Source organism: Hemiscyllium ocellatum, chromosome 6 (assembly GCF_020745735.1).
Source record: "Hemiscyllium ocellatum isolate sHemOce1 chromosome 6, sHemOce1.pat.X.cur, whole genome shotgun sequence".
In the NCBI taxonomy this organism is placed as follows: Eukaryota; Metazoa; Chordata; class Chondrichthyes; order Orectolobiformes; family Hemiscylliidae; genus Hemiscyllium; species Hemiscyllium ocellatum.
The window spans coordinates 86,223,001-86,242,765 of NC_083406.1; positions in this window are offsets into that span (position 1 = coordinate 86,223,001).

Consider the following 19,765-nt stretch of genomic DNA (forward strand, 5'->3'; position numbering starts at 1 on the left):
TGAAAGTGGAGTCACAGATAGCTAAGATAGTGAAGAAAGCGTTTGGTATGCTTGCCTTTATTGGTCAGTTTACTGAGTATAGGAGTTGGGAGGTCAAGTTGTGGCTGTAGAGGACTTGGTGAGGCCTTCATTGGAATACTGTATGCAATCTGTTTTCCCTGCTATAGGAATGATGTTGTGAAACTTTAAAGCGTTCAGAAAAGTTGTTGCCAGGGTTGGAGGGTTTTTGCTATGTGTCAATGCTACACCTGTCAGTACTGCTTGTGCTAGAGAGAGATGCTGAACAGGCTGGGGGTATTCTCCCTGGAACGTCAGTGGCTGAGGGGTAACTTTATAGAGATTTATAAAATCATGAGGGGCATGGATATGGTGAATAGACAAGGTCTTTTCCACAGGGTGGTGAGTCCAAAACTTGAGGGCATAGGTTAAAGGTGAGTGGAGAAAGAATTAAAAGGCACCTAATGGGTAAGTTTTTCACACAGAGGGTGGTATATGTATGGAATGAGCTGCCAGAGGAAGTGGTGGCAGTTGATATTGTAACAACATTTAAAAGGCATCTGGATGGGCACATGAATCAGAAGGATTTAGAGGGATATCGGCCAACTGCTAGCAAATGGGACTAGATTAATTTAGAATGTCCGGTTGGCATGGATGAGTTGAACCAAAGGATCTGTTTCCATGCTGTACAACTATATGATTTTATCCTCGTATTTGACGAATGAACTCTATCCGTGCTCAACTTCTTTGAATGGGCATCCACAATGACAAAAGATATGCAGCCCATGAAAGACCTGCATAGTCAACCCTGTAACTGAGTTCAGGGTTTACTCAGCCAGTCCCACAAACGTGGGGGAGGTCCTGGCAGTAATTTTTGTCCTTGTTGGTACTCTGGGCACAGACCCTCCAACACAACTATGGCTGCATCCAATTCTCACTCTCAGATATAATGCCTCAACAACATCTTCGTTTTGAAAATCCCTGGATGACCCCTGTGGAGTTCAGCCAGAAAGACACCCTTCCAACAGTACTCTCTGTCTTCTATGACTAAGCCAGTCCTGTATCCATCTTACCAACTCATCACAGACCCCATGTGACACCACCTTCTGTTTAAGCCTGCCATTAAGGACCTTGTCAAAGGCCTTGCTAAAGTCCATGTAGACAATATCCACTGCCCTCATCAATAATCTTTGACACTTCCTCAAAAAACTTAATCAAGTTTGTGAGACAAAACCTTCCCTCCACAAAGCCATGCTGCTATTGCTAATGAATTCATATTCTTCCAAATGTGAGTAAATCTGTCCCAAAGAATCTTTTCCAGTAATTTTCCTACCAGATGCAAGGCTCACCAGTCTGTAATTCCCTGGATAATCCCGTTGTCCTTCTGAAACAAAGGCCATTCTCCACTCGTCTGGGACCTCTCCTGTGACTAAAGAGGACACAAAGATTTCATACAAGGCCCCAGCAATTTCTTCCCTCACCTCTCTCAGCATTCTGAGATAGATCAGGTCCTGGGAACTTGTCGACCTTAATGCTTTTCAAAGCACCCAAAACCTCCTTTTTTTTTGATATGCCCTAGAATATCAAACCCATCTCCAAACTCACCATCCAATGTATCCTCCTTTGTGAATACCGATGCAAAGTATTTGTTAAGGACCTCATCTACTTCCTCTGGCTCCATGCATATATTCCCTCCTTTGTCCTTGAATGGACCTATCCTTTCCTTAGCTACTCTCTTGCCCCATATACATGTATAAAATGATTTGGAATTTGCTTAACTCTGTTTTCCATGGACATTTCATGACATTATTTAGCCCTCCTAACTCATTGTTTAAGGTCCATCATGCTTTCTTCATGTTCTTCAAGACCTCTATCTCTCTTCAGTTTCCTAAACCTTATATAGGCTTGCTTTTTTTGGGACTAAGCTCTCAATTTTTCTTGTCATCCAATGTTCCTGAATCTTACTATTCTTACCCTTCATTTTTCATAATTTTGTATGTTCATCAATTCATATGATGTTGGAACAGAATTAGGCCATTCGGCCCATTGGGTCTGCTCCAACATCGTCATGGCTGATATGCTCCTCAGCTGAAAATGTGTTGCTGGAAAAGCACAGCAGGTCAGGCAGCATCCAAGGAACAGGAAATTCGACGTTTCGGGCATAAGCCCTTCATCAGGAATCCTGATGAAGGGCTTATGCCCGAAACGTCGAATTTCCTGTTCCTTGGATGCTGCCTGACCTGCTGCGCTTTTCCAGCAACACATTTTCAGCTCTGATCTCCAGCATCTGCAGGCCTCACTTTCTCCTGATATGCTCCTCAGCCTCATTTTTCACCCTTCTCTCCATATCCCTTCAACCCATTACCAATTAAAAATCTGTCTAACTCCCCTTTAAATTTAATCACTGTCCGAGCACCCACTCCACTTTGGGGTAGCGAATTCCACTGATTCACAACCCTTTGGGAAAAGTAGTTTCTCCTTAACTCTGTTTTAAATTTGCTACCCTTTACGCTAAGACTATAACCTCTCATCCTAGAATGCCCCACAAGAGGAAGTATCTGCTCCACACCTATTTTATTCACACCTTTTATCATCTTGAATGCCTCAATTTAATCTCCCTTCATTCTTCTAAATTCCAGAGAGTATAGGTCAAAACTATTCAATTTTGACAGCAACATGCTGGTAGTCAACTCTAATCAACAGGCCTTTGAAAGATTCCCAAATGATAAATGTGGATTCACTGTCAAGCAGCCTTCTCCAATCTACATTCCCCAGTTTCTGCCTAATATTGTGGTAGTTAGGCTTCCCCCAGTTTAGTACTTTCACCCAAGGACTAGTTTTATCCTTATCCAAAGGTTCCTTAAATTGGACAGAATTAGGATCACTGTTCCTGAAATGCTTCCCAAATGAAACTTTAATCACTTGACTGGGCTCATTCCCCAATACCAGGTCGACTATAGCCCATTCCCTAGTTGGTCTATTTACACTTTGCTTCAAGAAACCCTCCTGAATGCACCTAATAAATCCCACCCTGTCTAATCCCCTGGTACCAAGAGAGTCCTAGTCAATATAGGGTAAGTTAAAATCATCCACCAAAGCAATCTGTTGTTTTTACATTTTTCCATAACTTGTCCACGTATCTGTTCCTCTATCTTCTGCTGGCTATTGGGATGCTGGTAGTGCAACCCCATCAAAAGTGATTGCACTCTTCCTATTCCTGGTCTCAACTCATATGGTCTAGCTGGATCAGCTCTTCAAAGTGTCTTCCCTCAGTACAGCTGTGATACTCTCCTTAATCAGCATCACAACTCCCCCAACTCTTTTACATCATATCACACCTCAAACATCTAAATCCTGGAATGTTAAGGTTAGGTTGTATCTGAAGAGAGAAGCAAAGTTTACATTTCAGATCGTTTCAATAAAAAATAAAAATAAAAATGCAACAGGTTGCAAACAAGTGGGGAAGGGAGTAGGGAAGGAAGAAGGAACAAACAGGAATGCACGTGATTGGATAGAAGGATAGATTACATGACAAACAGGATGTTGATGTAAGAGAAATAAGGGGCATTAATGGGACAAGAAATATATTTTCATTGTGCAGCTGAACTGTTTAAGCGCATGGGAAGCCGTGACGTTTTTTCTCCGACTGTGTATGTGCAGTCACTTTAAGTAGCCAACCTGTGAACAGCTTGTGGAGGAATTTTTATGCTACTCATAGTTTCATGCTTCACAAGTTAGGAAGGACACTAATCTTGAAGAACAGTATCGCCCCTTTAAATTAGATACCCTTAACCTCCCGGAGAGAATGTTAAGTTGAACAATATCAGGTCATAACCATAGCTCCAATTTGCTTGTGGAGTAACTGTTTTCCACCATTCTGCTGTCACAATTTACACATCCTCCAGCCCTAACATGTTCCATTATCACACAGTTTCTTTGTCTTGCATCATCAAATGTGTGATAATACAATACTTGGTTGAATTGAGTCACTGCAAATAGTCAAGTAGATTTAAGCTTTTTGATGAAATTGGAAGCAACTTTTGACCCCCCTCACAATGGGTGAGAAGATTTTAAAGAAGAAAATCACAAACACACGAGTCATGGCTCAACTACAAATGTATCTATTAAAATAAGACAGTGTTTCTGATACTGGAACTACTGCTCAGTTACACACATGGAAAGTTACATGTGCACAGTTCCAGGCCCTTTATATTGTTACATTCTGTGTAACTTCCACACCACATAAGTAGAGAAAACAGGCATAATGCTGAAATAGGAATTGGGTACTGGGGAGTGGGAAGAGAGAGAGAAAGAACAGGGGTGATGATGGTATGACATGGAGCGAACCGGGAGACCTCTGCCCCTCCTCTTGCTCTCTCCTCATGTGTGGTTCTTCCCCAGGCCACGTACTGCAATACCCAACCCAATTGTACATGCACATGTGATTTAAAACAGCACACGTGCCCTTTTCAGCAAAGCTATGATGCAAAGCCATCTAGCTTGATTGGAAGAATTAAAATCTGCCAATCAATGATCGAGTTCTCACCAAATCAAAGTCACCACAACTTATTTGGGAAGCCACATTACCTTACATTCCGGTCACAACTTAGTTAGTTGAGGTTTCCAACCTTTTGGACTTGTTAACCTAAAGTTCACAGAAAAGAATAAAAATTCTAGAAGTCAGAGTGTGCCTAGGAAAACTTAACAAACAGTAAAGTTCACAACTGATCTTGAAGGAACTTGTTTGGGAGAGGACACAGTATAGAAACAGATAAGTGCATTATTTTAAGTGTGGCCTTGCTGTAAATCTACAACAGTGAGTAAAGTGGGTTCTTTCTTGATTATATGTTTTACTGAGGTCAGAGGCACTGTGGCCAACAGTGAAAAATTGGAATGGTGTTTTATCTCCCCAGTGCCAGGATGTCTCAGAGATGATGCAGGATGTTCTCAAAGGGGAGAGGGACCAGCAGGAGGTCATTGCACACATTGAAACTAATGACATACGAAGAGAATAAGATGAGATTCTGAAGGGAAAATATAGAAAGTTAAGCAGGAATTTAAAAAGGAGGATAGTAATATCTGGACTACTCCCAGTCCTACGAGCTAGTGAGAGTAGGAATAAGAGGATAGAGCAGATGAATGGTCTATGAGAGAAGGGTTCACATTTTTGGATCATTGGAATCTCTTTGGGGGTAGATGTGAGCTGGATGGATTGCACCTGAAATAGAAGGGGACTAATATATTGACATGGGGGTTTGCTGGAGCTGCCTGGGAGAGTTTAAACTAGTAAGGTGGAGGGGTGGGGGTGGGAGAGTGGGACCCAGGGAAATAGTGAGTAAAGAGATCAATCTGAGACTGGCACAGTGGAGGAAAGAAGTGAGTCAAACAGTCAGGGCAGGCAGAGACAAAGCAGAGAAAAAGGTAGGATTGATTAATTAAACTGCATTTACATCAAGGTAAGAGGCCTAACAGGGAAGGCAGACGAATTTTGGGCATGGTTAGGACTGGGAAATCATAGCAATTACAGAAACATGGCTCAGGGATGGACAGGACTGGCAGCTTAATGTTTCAGCTTGCAATTTTATAGGAAGGATAGAAAGAGTGGCAAAAGAGAATAGGCCGTGCCATTTTTGATAAGGGATAGCATTACACTGTACTCGGGAAGGATATTCCTGGAAATACATCCAGGGAAGTTATTCGGATGGAACTGAGAAATAAGAAAGGGATGATCACCTCATTGGGATTGTATTATTGACCTTCTAATAATCAGTGGGAAATTGAGCATAAAGGCAGTAGGAGTACACTTAAGAGGAAAATCAGGAAGGCAAAAAGGGGACATGAGATAGCTTTGGCAAATAGGGTTAAGGAGAATCCAAAGAGTTTTTACCAATACATTAAGGACAAAAGGGTAGCTACTGAGAGAATAGGACCCCTCAAAGATCAGCAAGGCAGTCTTTTTGTGGAGCTGCGGGAGATGAGAGAGATACTAAAGTATTTTGCATCAGTGTTTACTGTGGGGAAGGCTGTGGAAGATATAGAATGTAGGGAAATAGGTGGTGACATCTTGAAAAATGTCCATATTACAGAGGAGGAGGTGCAGGATGTCTTGAAACGCATAAAGGTGGATAAATCTCCAGTTCCTGATCAGGTGTACCCTGAACTCTGTGGAAAGCTAGGGAGGTTATTGCTGGGCCCCTTGCAGAAATATTTGTGTCATCAATAGTCACAGGTGAGGTGCTAGAAGACTGGAGGTTGGCTAATGTGGTGCCACTGTTTAAGAAAGGGGGTAAGGAAAAGCCAGGGAACTTTCCAACGGTGAGCCTGACATCGGTGGTGGGCAAGTTGTTGGAGGGAATCCTGCGGGACAAGATTTACACGTGTTCGGAAAGGCAAGGACTGATTAGGGATAGTCAACATGGCTTTGTGCATGGGAAATCATGTCTCATTAACTTGATTGGGTTTTGTGAAGAAGTAATCCGAAAGAGGATTGATGAGGGCAGAGTGGTGGACATCATCTATATGGACTTCAGTAAGGTGTTCGTCAAGGTTTCCCATGGGAGACTGGTTAGTAAGGTTAGATCTCATGAAACGCAGGGAGAACTGGCCATTTGGATGCAGAACTGGTTCAAAGGTGGAAGACAGAGGGTGGTGATGTGGGGTTGCTTTTCAGACGGGAGGCCTGTGACCAGTGGTATGCCAGGTAAAAACAAGGGCTGCAGATGCTTGAAACCAGATTCTAGATTAGAGTGGTGCTTGAAAAGCACAGCAGTTCAGGCAGCATTTGAGGAGCAGGAAAATCGATGTTTTGGGCAAAAGCCCTTCATCAGGAATAGAGACAGAGTGCCTGCATTCCTGATAAAGGGCTTTTGCCCAAAATGTCGATTTTCCTGCTCCTCGGATGCTGCCTGAACTGCCGTGCTTTTCCAGCACCACTCTAATCTAGAACCAGTGGTATGTCACAAGGATCAATGCTGGGTCAACTACCTTTTGTCATTTACATAAATGGTTTGGATTTGAACATAGGAGGTACAGTTAGTAAGTTTGCACATGACACCAAAATTGAAGGTGTAGTGGGCAATGAAGAAGGTTACATCAGATTACACCAAGATCTTGATCAGATGGGCCAATGGGCTGTGGAGTGGCAGATGGAGTATAATTTAGATAGATATGAGGTGCTGCATTTTGGAAAAGCAAATCAGAATAGGACTTATGCACTTAATGGTCAGATTCTAGGGAGTGTTGCTGAACAAAGAGACCTTGGAGTGCAGAAGTTCATATTTCCTTGAAAGGAGAGTCGCACATAGGTAGGATAGTGAAGAAGGTGTTTGGTATGCTTTCCTTTATTGGTCTCAGAGGATTGAGTATCAGAGTTGGGAGATCATGTGGCAGCTTTACAGGACCTGGGTTAGGCCACTTTTGAAATATTGCATGCAATTCTGCTCTCCTTCCTATCGGAAGGATGTTGTGATACCTGAAAGGGTTCAGAAAAGATTGACAAGGATGTCGCCAGGATTGGAGGATTTGAGCTATAGGGAGAGGCTGAATACACTGGGGCTGTTTTCCCTTGAGTGTCGGAGGCTGAGGGGTGACCTTATAGAGTTTTATAAAATCATGAGGGGTGTGGATAGGATAAATAGAAAAAGTCTTTTCCCTGGGGTGGGGGAGTCCAGAACTAGAGGGCATAGATCTTGGGTGAGAGGAAGGGAAGTTATAAAAGGGACCTAAGTGGCAACTTTTTCATGCAGAGGGTGGTAGGTGTATGGAATGAGCTGCCAGAGGGAGTGGCGGAGGATGGTACAAATGCAACATTTTAAATGTATATGGATAGGTATATGAACAGGAATGGTTTAGAGGGATATGGGCCAAGTGCTAGCAAATGGGACTCGATTAGGTGCAGGTATCTGGTCGTCATGGGCGAGTTGAACTGAAGTGTCTATTTCCGTGCTGTACATCTCTATGACTCTTAGTGATGCCTTACCAACCAAGTCGTATTCAGCTCTGTGGGACTTGATTGGCCAGATCTGCTAAGAAATGTAGAATAGTATGGTTTTGGCAGGTAGCATGTGCAAATCTATGATAAAGATATCATCACCCTCATCTTCCCAAGTGTAAGGGGGAGAGAGAGCTAATTAAAAATTGGCAACCAATTTCATTGTCAAATGCAGATTACAAAATCTTGTCCAACTGGTACAGGTCTGCTCTGGAATCTGTGATCTACCCTAACCAAACCTGTGCTGTACAAGGCAGGACAGTCTCAGAGCCTCCTGTTCCTTGGGGATACAATGGCTTACATGCAGGACAAGGAGTGGACACCTGCCTCATTAACCTGGACTAGGAGAAGGCCTTTTACAGGATATTGCAACCTACATGTGGGATGTGCTCTCCAAAATGAGCTTTGGGGACAGAATCCGCAATTGAATCACAACTGCTCAAAACCAATATTGTTAGTGCAGTCTTAATCGGTGGGTGGGAATCAGAAAGGTTCCTGATCAAGATCTGAAGTCAAGCAGGCTGCTGACTCTCTCTTGCCATGTTTGTCTGTGGTATGAAGCCTTTTGCTGAGTCTATCAGGAAGGGCTGAGTATTCCAGGCAATGGTGTCCTGCAGGTTAACGCCTCACTGTATGTGACTAATGTCGCTATTCTGCTTGGATCCACTGTCTGTGCACAGACCATGAATATCTGAGACCAATTCGAATTGGCCTCAGGAGACAAGGTAAATTGAGGGAAGTGTGCCATATTCTTTGGGAACTGGGTTGATTGATCCTTCATCCTCTTCATTGTCAAGACATACTACTTGAAGGTGCTTGGAAGATAGTTCGCACTGGCCTGGGCGTGTGAAAAATCCTGGGAGGAGTGCATTGTTAGGGTGAGGCAGAAGAGCAGCATTGCTGCCTCTCCGTGGTGGGTAAAAACCTGGTCATCAGATGTGAGGCTCTCTCTTTGTTGTAGTATGTGGTGCCTATTTGACCCATTCCCTGCGCCATTGCAGTCACCCGGGCCACCTTCCACTTCATCTGCAGGTCCAAGTTGGACTGTTGCCGCAGGGACACCACGTACAAAGCTCTGGACAATGGGGGAAGTTCGTACCCAGTGCCATCCTCATTCTGATGACCACTTTTTTGTGTTGCTGCACTATCTGTGTGTAGACCCTTGGTATGCAAATACCAAGTGTCACTATGTACTGGGGTCCTATCTATCCCCGATGTTGTGAAGCATTGGACTGACCTCATTGCTGCAGAATGCTGCAAGTAGTTGGACTGTTCCATATCACCAGACCTTCCTGGAGAAATTTGCAAAGAGAAATATCTTTGGCCACAATTCCATCAGGAAGTGGTTAGCATGTAGTCATCTAGACCTTGAAGGAAAAGGAGAGGATGGGTCATGATGGGTTGTTCCTTGAGCAGACTGTCAAAGTCATTTATCAGAATGCCTCATCATCAAAATTTTCCAACAAGAACCAAGATGACTGGCTGGTGGAAAGAATGGGATTACCTTGAGAACCTTCATGTAAGCTTGGACTCTCTGCACTACTGCACACTGCCCTCGAAGTAACTGTGGGAGGTTGGAGACTGGAATGTGCCATTGCAAAGGAAGTCTGGAGATAGATGCAGTGATTCTTGTTGAGGTTTGTCCTGAGCAAGACTCTGTGCTCTCTGGTCTGTTCCTCAGGATGCACACCCAGATAAACATCAATAGCACCTGGAGGACCATCAACTTGGTGAATTATGCTCTTTGATCTGTCAGAAACTTATTGGTTTCCAGAGCAAGGAGTTGACCCTGACTGAGTGATGCACATTGGTATATCCCAAGGTCCCAGGACTAAATGCTGAGGGACACACTAAGGCTTGAGGCAGCTGTCACCAAGTTAGAGTGGGGAAAGACCACCGTCTAGGTCTTTCTGCCACAGTTAAATGGGGGTCAGTTTAGTTATTGGGCCCACCTGGGTTTCACAATTTTCCTCAGACACCCTTTTGAATATTAAATACAGCTCTCTAGCTCTAGCTTCTATCAGCACGAATCATTCAGCAGCTAAAGTTCATTTAATTATGTTAATTTTCCTGGCTTCCCAGACCAACAGGTCACTGTTATTCTTGCCCACCAACGATGTTAAAAGACTATTTTATTTAAGGAAATAGATTATTTAATTGGAGGCAGATCAGAGAAGGTTCACTGGGATTATCCTCAGTATGGAGGTACTGTCTGATGAGGAAAATGTTAAATAGGTTGGGAATCTACTCATTGGAATTTAGAAGAATGAGAAGTGATTTAATTGAAACATGGTGTATTCTCAAGGGACGTGACAGAGTAAATATTGACAGGAAGGTTTCCCTCATGGAAAAGTCTTGGATCAGAAGGCATAGTCACAGATTTAAGGAGCATCAATTTAAGAATGAGATAAGGAGGAATTTCTTCTCTCTGAGGGTTGTGAGTCTTTGAATCTTCTTGTCACAGAGAGTTGTGAGGAAAGTCTTTGTGCATATTTAAGGCTGAGATGGAGAGATTCTTTATCACTAGGGAAATTGAGAGTTATGGGGAAAGGGCAGGAAGTAGACAAGAGGAGTGCAGATAAGCTATGATCTTATTGAATGGTGGAACAGGGTGGAGGCCTGAATGGTATACTCTTGTTTGATTTCTTGTTGTCTATGGTTTCTCACAGCCCAATAACTATCTGGATGACTGCCATGTGTAGCATGATTAGAAAGGACTGGCTTCATATTTTGGGGGCACCAAAGCTAGAAAATGGACTGCATTATTCTTAATTTAATTAAATTTTTTTGCACTTGAGACTTCCTCAATAGTAATAAGTTTTATCATAATCTTCACAGTTCCAAACCAAAATTGATAAAAGAATAAAATGAAAATAACGTGCATTCAATAGATCTAAAGCTAGTGATTACATATTGGAACTGAAGACTATGATAAATTTATTATATTGATAATAAATTGGTAAATCTTTTGTTTAAAGTACAAACTGGTGTTTGGAATTGTTTAATTGCCAAGTCTGAGATTGTTTAGTCAAAATGTACGATTAAGAACCAGTCAGGTCAATTTTGAGGGTTTTTGATGGTTTTAATTTTACTGTGTTGCAAGCACATAGATAGAAAAGCTGATTTAGCTTGGTTGTCTATCTCTATGACTTAATACTGTCAAGTCTTACCTGGTCTGTTTCTTTATTGGATGCAAAATCATCTTGCAAATCTGGCCTGATTTGTTAGATAGTTAACGCTTTCTAAGTTCAGCTGTTGATCCAAATCCAAACTTGTGATTTATTCTGCTTATTCTGCCAACATAAAGACCATAGGACATAGGAGTGGAAGGAAGGCCATTCGGCCCATTGAGTCCACTCCGCCATTCAATCACGGCTGATGGGCATTTCAACTCCACTTACCCGCATTCTCCCCGTAGCCCTTAATTCCTTGTGACATCAAGAATTTATCAATCTCTGCCTTGAAGACATTTAGCATCCTGGCCTCCACTGCACTCCATGGCAATGAATTCCACAGGCCCACCACTCTCTGGCTGAAGAAATGTCTCCGCATTTCTGTTCTGAATTGACCCCCTCTAATTCTAAGGCTGTGTCCACGGGTCCCAATCTCCTCGCCTAACGGAAACAATTTCCTAGCATCCACTCTTTCCAAGCCATGTATTATCTTGTAAGTTTCTATTAGATCTCCCCTTAATCTTCTAAACTCCAATGAATACAATTCCAGGGTCCTCAGCCGTTCCTCGTATGTTAGACCTACCATTCCAGGAATCATCTGTGAATCTCCACTGGACACACCCCAGTGCCAGTATGTCCTTCTTGAGGTGTGGGGACCAAAACTGGACACAGTACTCCAAATGGGGCCTAACCAGAGCTTTATAAAGTCTCAGTAGCACAACGGTGCTTTTATATTCCAACCCTCTTGAGATAAGTGACAACATTGCATTCACTTTCTTAATCACGGACTCAACCTGCATGTTTACCTTTACAGAATCCTCGACTAGCACTCCCAGATCCCTTTGTATTTTGGCTTTATGAATTTTCTCACCGTTTAGAAAGTAGTTCATGCTTGTATTCTTTTTTCCAAAGTGCAAAACCTCGCATTTGCTCACATTGAATTCCATCAGCCATTTCCTGGATCACTCTCCCAAACTGTCTAGATCCTTCTGCAGCCTCCCCACTTCCTCAGTACTACCTGCCTGTCCACCTAACTTCGTATCATCGGCAAACTTCACTAGAATGCCCCCAGTCCCTTCATCCAGATCATTAATCGTATAACTGAGATGCATCTTGCTGAAAATAACTGAAAAATACCAAGTAGTGCATCATTAAATCCATAAATACACCAGTCTAATTTCTACAGTTTCCTTTCTACATATCTCCTGTTTCTTTATATGCCTTAAAAATATTTCCTCTTGAAACTTTTCACCCTCAGGAATGCAGTTTTTGATGTTGGCTAATTTACCTTCTCCAGGTGTAAGTTGCTAGAAGACCCAGGGTGATCTTTAAGATCATTTTCCCTGCCGTAGGGGAAATCCATTCAAACATCCAGCACTGATGGCAGTTTGCAGTGGAAGTCATAGAGTCATAGAGTCATAGAGATGCACAGCATGGAAAGTCCTATGCATTAATTGGGATACTGAGAAATGACATTTGTGACTGAGCCTGAGTGATGATTTAATCTATCTTGATCACTAAGCTTCTCTTCAAAACTCTAAACCATTAGTCTAACTTTAACCTTATACCTTCCATCATGGAACACTTTTTCTGTGCATATCCATCTCTGATAAGACTGATACCTTGGAGTATACATTAGATTCAGCTATCAACTATTTTTGTTTTTCATCTCTTAACAATTTTACCTTTTCTAATTTCTTTGAAGTCACAAAAGCATCTTGATCACAGCAGCTCCACTCCTACTGATATATTCAGTTTGATATATGTTCAATGTTCTTGTCAAACTACAATTTCTACTTTCCTTCTTACCTTGCTCTGGGCAATTACTACAAGATCTTCTCTGCCTATACAAAAATTCATTTTGCAAATTCATGACTGTTTCCTTGAGTCATATTCGCTTACAGTCCATTTTCAAATCTTGCACTTTTTGTATTATGTTTCATGGTCATCTATGTCTTCATTTTATTTTGCTAATCAGTGGATCTCAACCCTTATTTCTCATTTTGAATATTTAGCCAATGTTTACATTTACTGGTGGCTTTGTCTGCTTTCCTTACAATGGGAACTTTCCTCCATTCATTGATCCCTCTATCACACATGTTATTTTGACGGCTACTTTCAGTGTTGTCCCCTGGGACAAATAGCTTTGTAATGTATTCCTCTATCACTTTGTACATCTTCAGTCAGCTCTTATTTGCCATCGGCCAGTCCTCAGAATTTGCCACTATACATATATGTGATGTGCATGGACCTTATAAGTGTGTAATCAATGCCAATTAACCTTGAGGAGTACACTCCAACATTTTGATTGCCATGTAGTAAAATTACTGTTTCCACCACTACCAATGACTTTCCATTGTTCCTCTCCTTCTCTTTTGTAATATACCATATCCTATAGACTAAACTGTATTTCTGATGGCCATACATAATGATATAGTCTCACTGAATTGCCTCAAATCTCAAACTTGATTAATGTCTTTCTCCCTGCATGCATGGCACTCAAGTACTCAATCACTATTACTAAAGGAATTTTTGGATTTCTCCCATTTCTCTGATATGGACTGTAGCTTCAGCCATTAACAGCAAGTTCTTTTCATGGATGGCCCATGCCAAATATTAATTTAGAACTTGGTTGGTCTACTAATCTTTTTATGAAGCATGTCATCTATTGATGCTTGATTTCTTTCACAAATTATTATTAAGAAGTGACTTTTCAGTGCCATGTTTGTTAGAACAATGTTCATTTTCCATACATGTTCTTAAATTCATCATGTGCAAATAATACCTCACTCCATTGTCACACAGGAATTTAGTTGGGTACATGAAGGCAGGTTCCTATTCTTTTCTCCATTATCTTGTTCAATATTACATCTTTGCATAGATTACTGTCAACTGTCTTAATGTGATTTCATTTGAGTCTTTTTCTATATGACTGCAGACCAAGCTGCCTCTTTCATTTGACATTCTATCTATTCTGATAAAGTGGTTTACCTCAGCTATTTCACTGGGAATTCAGTGACTTCAACATATTGTCATCCCAAACATGGAAATTCGAATCATGGTCCTTATTATTTAAAATAATCTAGGCAACACTTGTGGGCTAGCATCCAGTATCCAAAGCTGTACAGTTTAATGAATTCTTGACCAAAGTATTCATTTGTGGGCTGAAGTTCTTCATTACTCATACAATTCCTTCGACCTGAACAACATTACTATCTTCTCCTTCCAAACATTTTGTAGTTAAAAAAAAATCCATTGATGAGATCCAAGATGGCGGCGACTCAGCAAGTCTGAGTTTACAGTGCTCTTCCCAAAACCTGGGTAAAGTGGGTTACTCACCCCCACCACACTTACCAAACCACCCAAAAAAAATTTCTAACCTTAATTAGCTGTTTACTATTATATTTAAGCAGTTTAATATTAAGTGGATAATGAGTAAACCAAAGGGATCCCACAGCTCTCAGAAAACAAAGACCCCTCCCCCACCCTCCTCTCCTCCTCCGGCTGCAGCTGATGTAAAAACAGGCCTTGAAGAGATGATTGCCAGGCTGGAAACGACACTCGTCAATTTCATTGTAGAATCCAGACAGAGATGGAATGCATTCGAAGAAAAGTTACAAAAGCACAGCGAGGCTCTCGAGGAATTACAGGGCCGAGTGAAGGGGGCGGAGCTAAAGGCCACGACCTCCGAGGCTGCAGCACAAACAGCTGCAGAACAGGTGCGAGCTCTGGAGCAGAGAGTCCGGGCCTTTGAAATTTACATGGATGACCTGGATAATAGAAATCGGAGAAAGAATATCCGTCTTCTGGGCCTCCCTGAACAAGAGAAGGGACAGTTAGTAGTATTTCTGGAGCGATGGCTGCCCCAGCTTTTAAACCTGGGGGCTGAAACTGACCGGGTAAGGGTGGAGTGGGCCTACCGGGTCGCAGTATGCGGATCTGGCCCAAACCAGCGCCCACGCCCGGTCCTGTTCCGGCTGCAGAGTTATAGGGAGAGGCAGATACTCCTGGACGCCTCCAGAAAGCTTGGAAAGGATCCTAAAGCTATGATTCATGAAGGATCCAAGATTATGTTATTTCAGGACTTCTCCCCGGCTTTGGCACGAAGGAGGAAGGCGTTTGATGAGGTGAAGAAATGTCTAAGGAACTTAAATATTCAATACACCTTACGCTACCCAGCGACGTTATGCTTTAACCACGAAGGATCCGAGTATAATTTTAGATCACCAGAAGAGGCTAAGGAACTTTTAGACTCGTTTAAATAAATCGTAAGAGACAATTTATGTTGGCTTGCCTCTTCCACACTCCGTGGGGAGAAATGGATACTTTACTCTACTTTACTTTTGCTTCTGGGAGCAGGGTTGTCTTCCCTTGCTATTTTATGTTATTATACTTAACTGTAATTTGTTGGAGTTGTAATTTTATAGTTATGTGTGTTTGTACGTGGCATTGATGCTATCAGATATACTCAGGTATGGGTGGGGAGGGGTGGGGGTGGGGCGCTCACTGTTAACTCTAGCTCGATATTATATCTAAATCCTACTAAGGAGCGCCCGGGTCAAGGGTGGGACACTGTTTGGGAGAGGATATGGTGGACCTTTAGAAAGGAAGTAAGGCCCCCTGAGAACAAGGGGGAGGATCTCCATTCAAACATGTTTTATTTTTTTTGTTCTTATTGTTTGGAAATAGTTTCCTTTTTATTATACTGTTATGAGTGTATTAGAGAACATTTTCTCTTGTTTGAAGGATGTAAGTGACTCAACTATACACTCTGGATAATTGTGGATTAGATTAGTAGTTAACTGAGTTTCATTGTTTTTCTTTCTTCTTTAGTATCATTCCTTTGAATTTTGATGATTATATATTTAAGATCTATTTTTATATTAATGTTTGTGCTTGAAAGTTCTGTTTATTTTTGTAAATCTGTCAAAATATTAAATTTCTAATAAAAATATCTTTAAAAAAAAATCCATTAAGGATAACTCATTGCAGCATGGTATTTGAAAATAATATTTCAAACATCTGTAGACCATTCACATGTATTCTTGGTGTTCATTCCTATGTCATCATTCCTTTGTTCTTGTCATCTAATTAATTGACAAATAGGTTTCTACACTTACTCTTTTTAGTTATGATTTCTCTTTCATATAGACATTTAGTCTCAATCTGGGCTGTCTTGAGCAATTAAGAGTGGGCAATTAAAGATGGACAATAAATGCTGGTCAAGTGAGTAATGAGTACATTCAATGAATGAATAAAAATAAACATTATTCAATTCAGGCATCAGGTACAAACTCAAATTGCAACAATAAAGTAAAGCAATGTCTTTGAAGCTTTTGAGGACTAAACAACAAGAACAGAGCATGCTTCCATCATATTAATGTTAGCCAAAGTCTCAGAATGAATATTGCTAGCTACATAGCAGAGAGGTCTATTATACTGCTACATCCAATGTTGATTGATTAAATTATTGTTTAATCATTGGTGCCTGGACTAGAGGATTATGAATAAAAGAGATGGAGGGAATGCCTGCTAGCCAATCAGTTGCTTTTGATTTCTTAATTTTATATTAAGTACTATTGTTGGGTTTGGTAGGAACCTAATAATATAAATATTTAAATTTGCTTCTCCTCATCATCATGAAAAGAAATCTGCACTTTCAATATAATTTTGGAAGACTGAATATCTGTTCTATAGAACTATCATCTTGCCTGTCAATAAAATAAAACAAAACATGTTTTGTCTGGCTAGGGTGAAGGGTGGGCAACTCAGAGATATTTCTCATGGATGTGGAATACCCCGCCCCTCCAATCGCCACCAGGACAGAACCCCACTGGTCCTCACCTACCACCCCACCAACCTCCAGATACATCGTATCATCCTTCGTCATTTCCGCCACCTCCAAACAGACCCCACCACCAAGGATATACTTCACTCCCCTCCACTATCAGCGTTCCAGAAAGACCACTTCCTCTGCGACTCCCTCGTCAGGTCCACACCCCCCACCAACCCAACCTCCACTCCCGGCACGTTCCCCTGCAACCACAAGAAATGCAAAACTTGCGCCCACACCTCCCCCCTCACTTCCCTCCAAGGCCCCAAGGGATCCTTCCGTATCTGCCACAAATTCACCTGCACCTCCACACACATCATTTACTGCATCCGCTGCACCCGATGTGGCCTCCTCTACATCGGGGAGACAGGCCGCCTACTTGTGGAACATTTCAGAGAACACCTCTGGGACACCCGCACCAACCAACCCAACCGCCCCGTGGCTGAGTACTTTAACTCCCCCTCCCATTCCACCAAGCACATGCAGGTCCTTGGCCTCCTCCATCGCCAGACCATGTCAACACGATGCCTGGAGGAAGAGCGCCTCATCTTCCGCCTAGGAACCCTCCAACCACAAGGGATGAATGCAGATTTCTCCAGCTTCCTCATTTCTCTTCCCCCCCACCTTATCTCAGTCCCAACCATCGGACTCAGCACTGCCTTCTTGACCTGCAATCTTCTTCCCGACCTCTCCGCCCCCACCCACTCTCCGGTCTATCACCCTCACGTTAACCTCCTTCCACTTATTGCATTCCCAATGCCCCTCTCCCAAGTCCCTCCTCCCTACCTTTTATCTTAGCCTGCTTAGCACACCTTCCTCATTCCTGATGAAGGGCATATGCCCAAAATGTCGATGCTCCTTGGATGCTGCCTGACCTGCTGCACATTTCCAGCAACACATTTTTCAGCTCTGATCTCCAGCATCTGCAGTCCTCACTTTCTCCTCGGTCATAAAGTGCACAACAAATGCCAAGGAACCCAGCACCTACTGGACACATGCATCAAGTCATAAAGACAAGTTGCTGGTGTTAGACTGGGTGGACAAACTTAAAAAATCACATAACACCAGGTTATAATCCAACAGGTTTACATCGAAGTACAAGCTTTCCAAGCACTGCTCCTTCATCAGGTTGGTTTTGGGATATAAGCTGGTGTCCTGTGACTTTTTTTAATAGATATCTTTATTGAAAATTTAACATATTTTTACAAGTTTACAAATAAAAAAACAATTATAAAAATTAATATACCATTAAATCTTAAATAAATAATAACCAAAATCTATAAAAAAAAAGAGATACCGAGAGAAAAAAAACCAAAACTCAACTAACTACTAATCTAACCTACAACTAACCAGAGTGTATAATTAAGTCTCTTACATTATTCAGGGAAAGAAAATGACGGATAACACAGAAATTGAGTAGTGAGATAAATGCTTGGAATGTATTAACATCAAATCATAACAAAACCCGTATTCGTGCGGGATTCTTCTCCCAAGGGGCCCCAGACCAGCCAGGTTCTCTATCTCAATTAAATAAAAGCCCTTATTAGGATGGCCGAAACATCTGTATTGTGTAATTCAAGAAGGGCTGCCATATTTTATGGAATAATTCGGTCCTTCCATGCACCATATTTGTAAAGAAGTCAAGGGGAATACATTCCATGATTATTCTGTGCCAGTTCGAAAGTCCAGGTGGGCCCTCAGCCACCCAGTTTACCAAAATATGTTTCCTTGCACAGAAGGAGAGAATGGAAAATAATCTCTTCCTGTGTACATCCAGGGAGGGTAAGTTCAAAAAGCCCAAAAGGAGAGATACTGGATCCACTCTAATTTCCGTTCCTAAGATTTCTGTCAGAGCACTTGCTACTTTAGTCCAATATCTATGGATCTTATGAGAGGTCCATAAGCAATGTACAAGTGCCCACCTTTATTTTACATTTGGGACACATTGGAGATGCTCCTGCCTTAAATTTTGCCAATTGGTCCGGTGCTGGATGGGCCCTATGAAATATCTTCAACTAAATGGCCTGAGTTTGTTGCAGATGGAGATTTTTCTGGCATTTTCCCAATGTCATTCCACATTTCTATTGAGATTTCCAGTCCCAAATCCTGATCCCATGTTTTAAGCAGATTGTCCATATCTCCCAATACTTCATCATGTAATAAATGATAAATAGTGCTGACCGAAGATACCCCCATTGGCCATAACACTCTACTTTCTCTATCTGATTTATAAAAACTATCTAATAAAGTAACCTTCTTCTGTATGTAATCTCGAATTTGGAAGTATCGAAAGAGATCACCATTAGGTAATCCAAATTTCTGATGCAGCTGTTCAAAAGACATCAGAACCCCTTCTTTAAACAGATCCCTTAGACATTAGATATCCCTGGATCTCCAGAGTTTAAAAGTGGCATCTGTAAGCTCCGATTGAAACCCCCATGCTTCCACTATTGGAATATAGGGGGATGTTTTATGTGAGTTGCCCTCATTTTGCCGCATCATATTCCAAGCTTTAATTGTATTTAGTATTATAGGGTTTTTACATTGATCCGTGATGATTTTCCTCCTATCTGAAAACAAGAGGTTAGTAAATGGGCATTTTACTTGAGAAGCCTCGATGTCCAGCCAGATTGATTGCGGGTCAGACAAGACCCAATCGGCTATGTAGCTTAATAGGGAACTTAACTGATATTTCCTAAAATCTGGGAAATCCAGTCCTCCCCTTGCCTGTGGAAGCTGTAGCTTCTTCAGCTTAATGAGGGGCTGTCTATG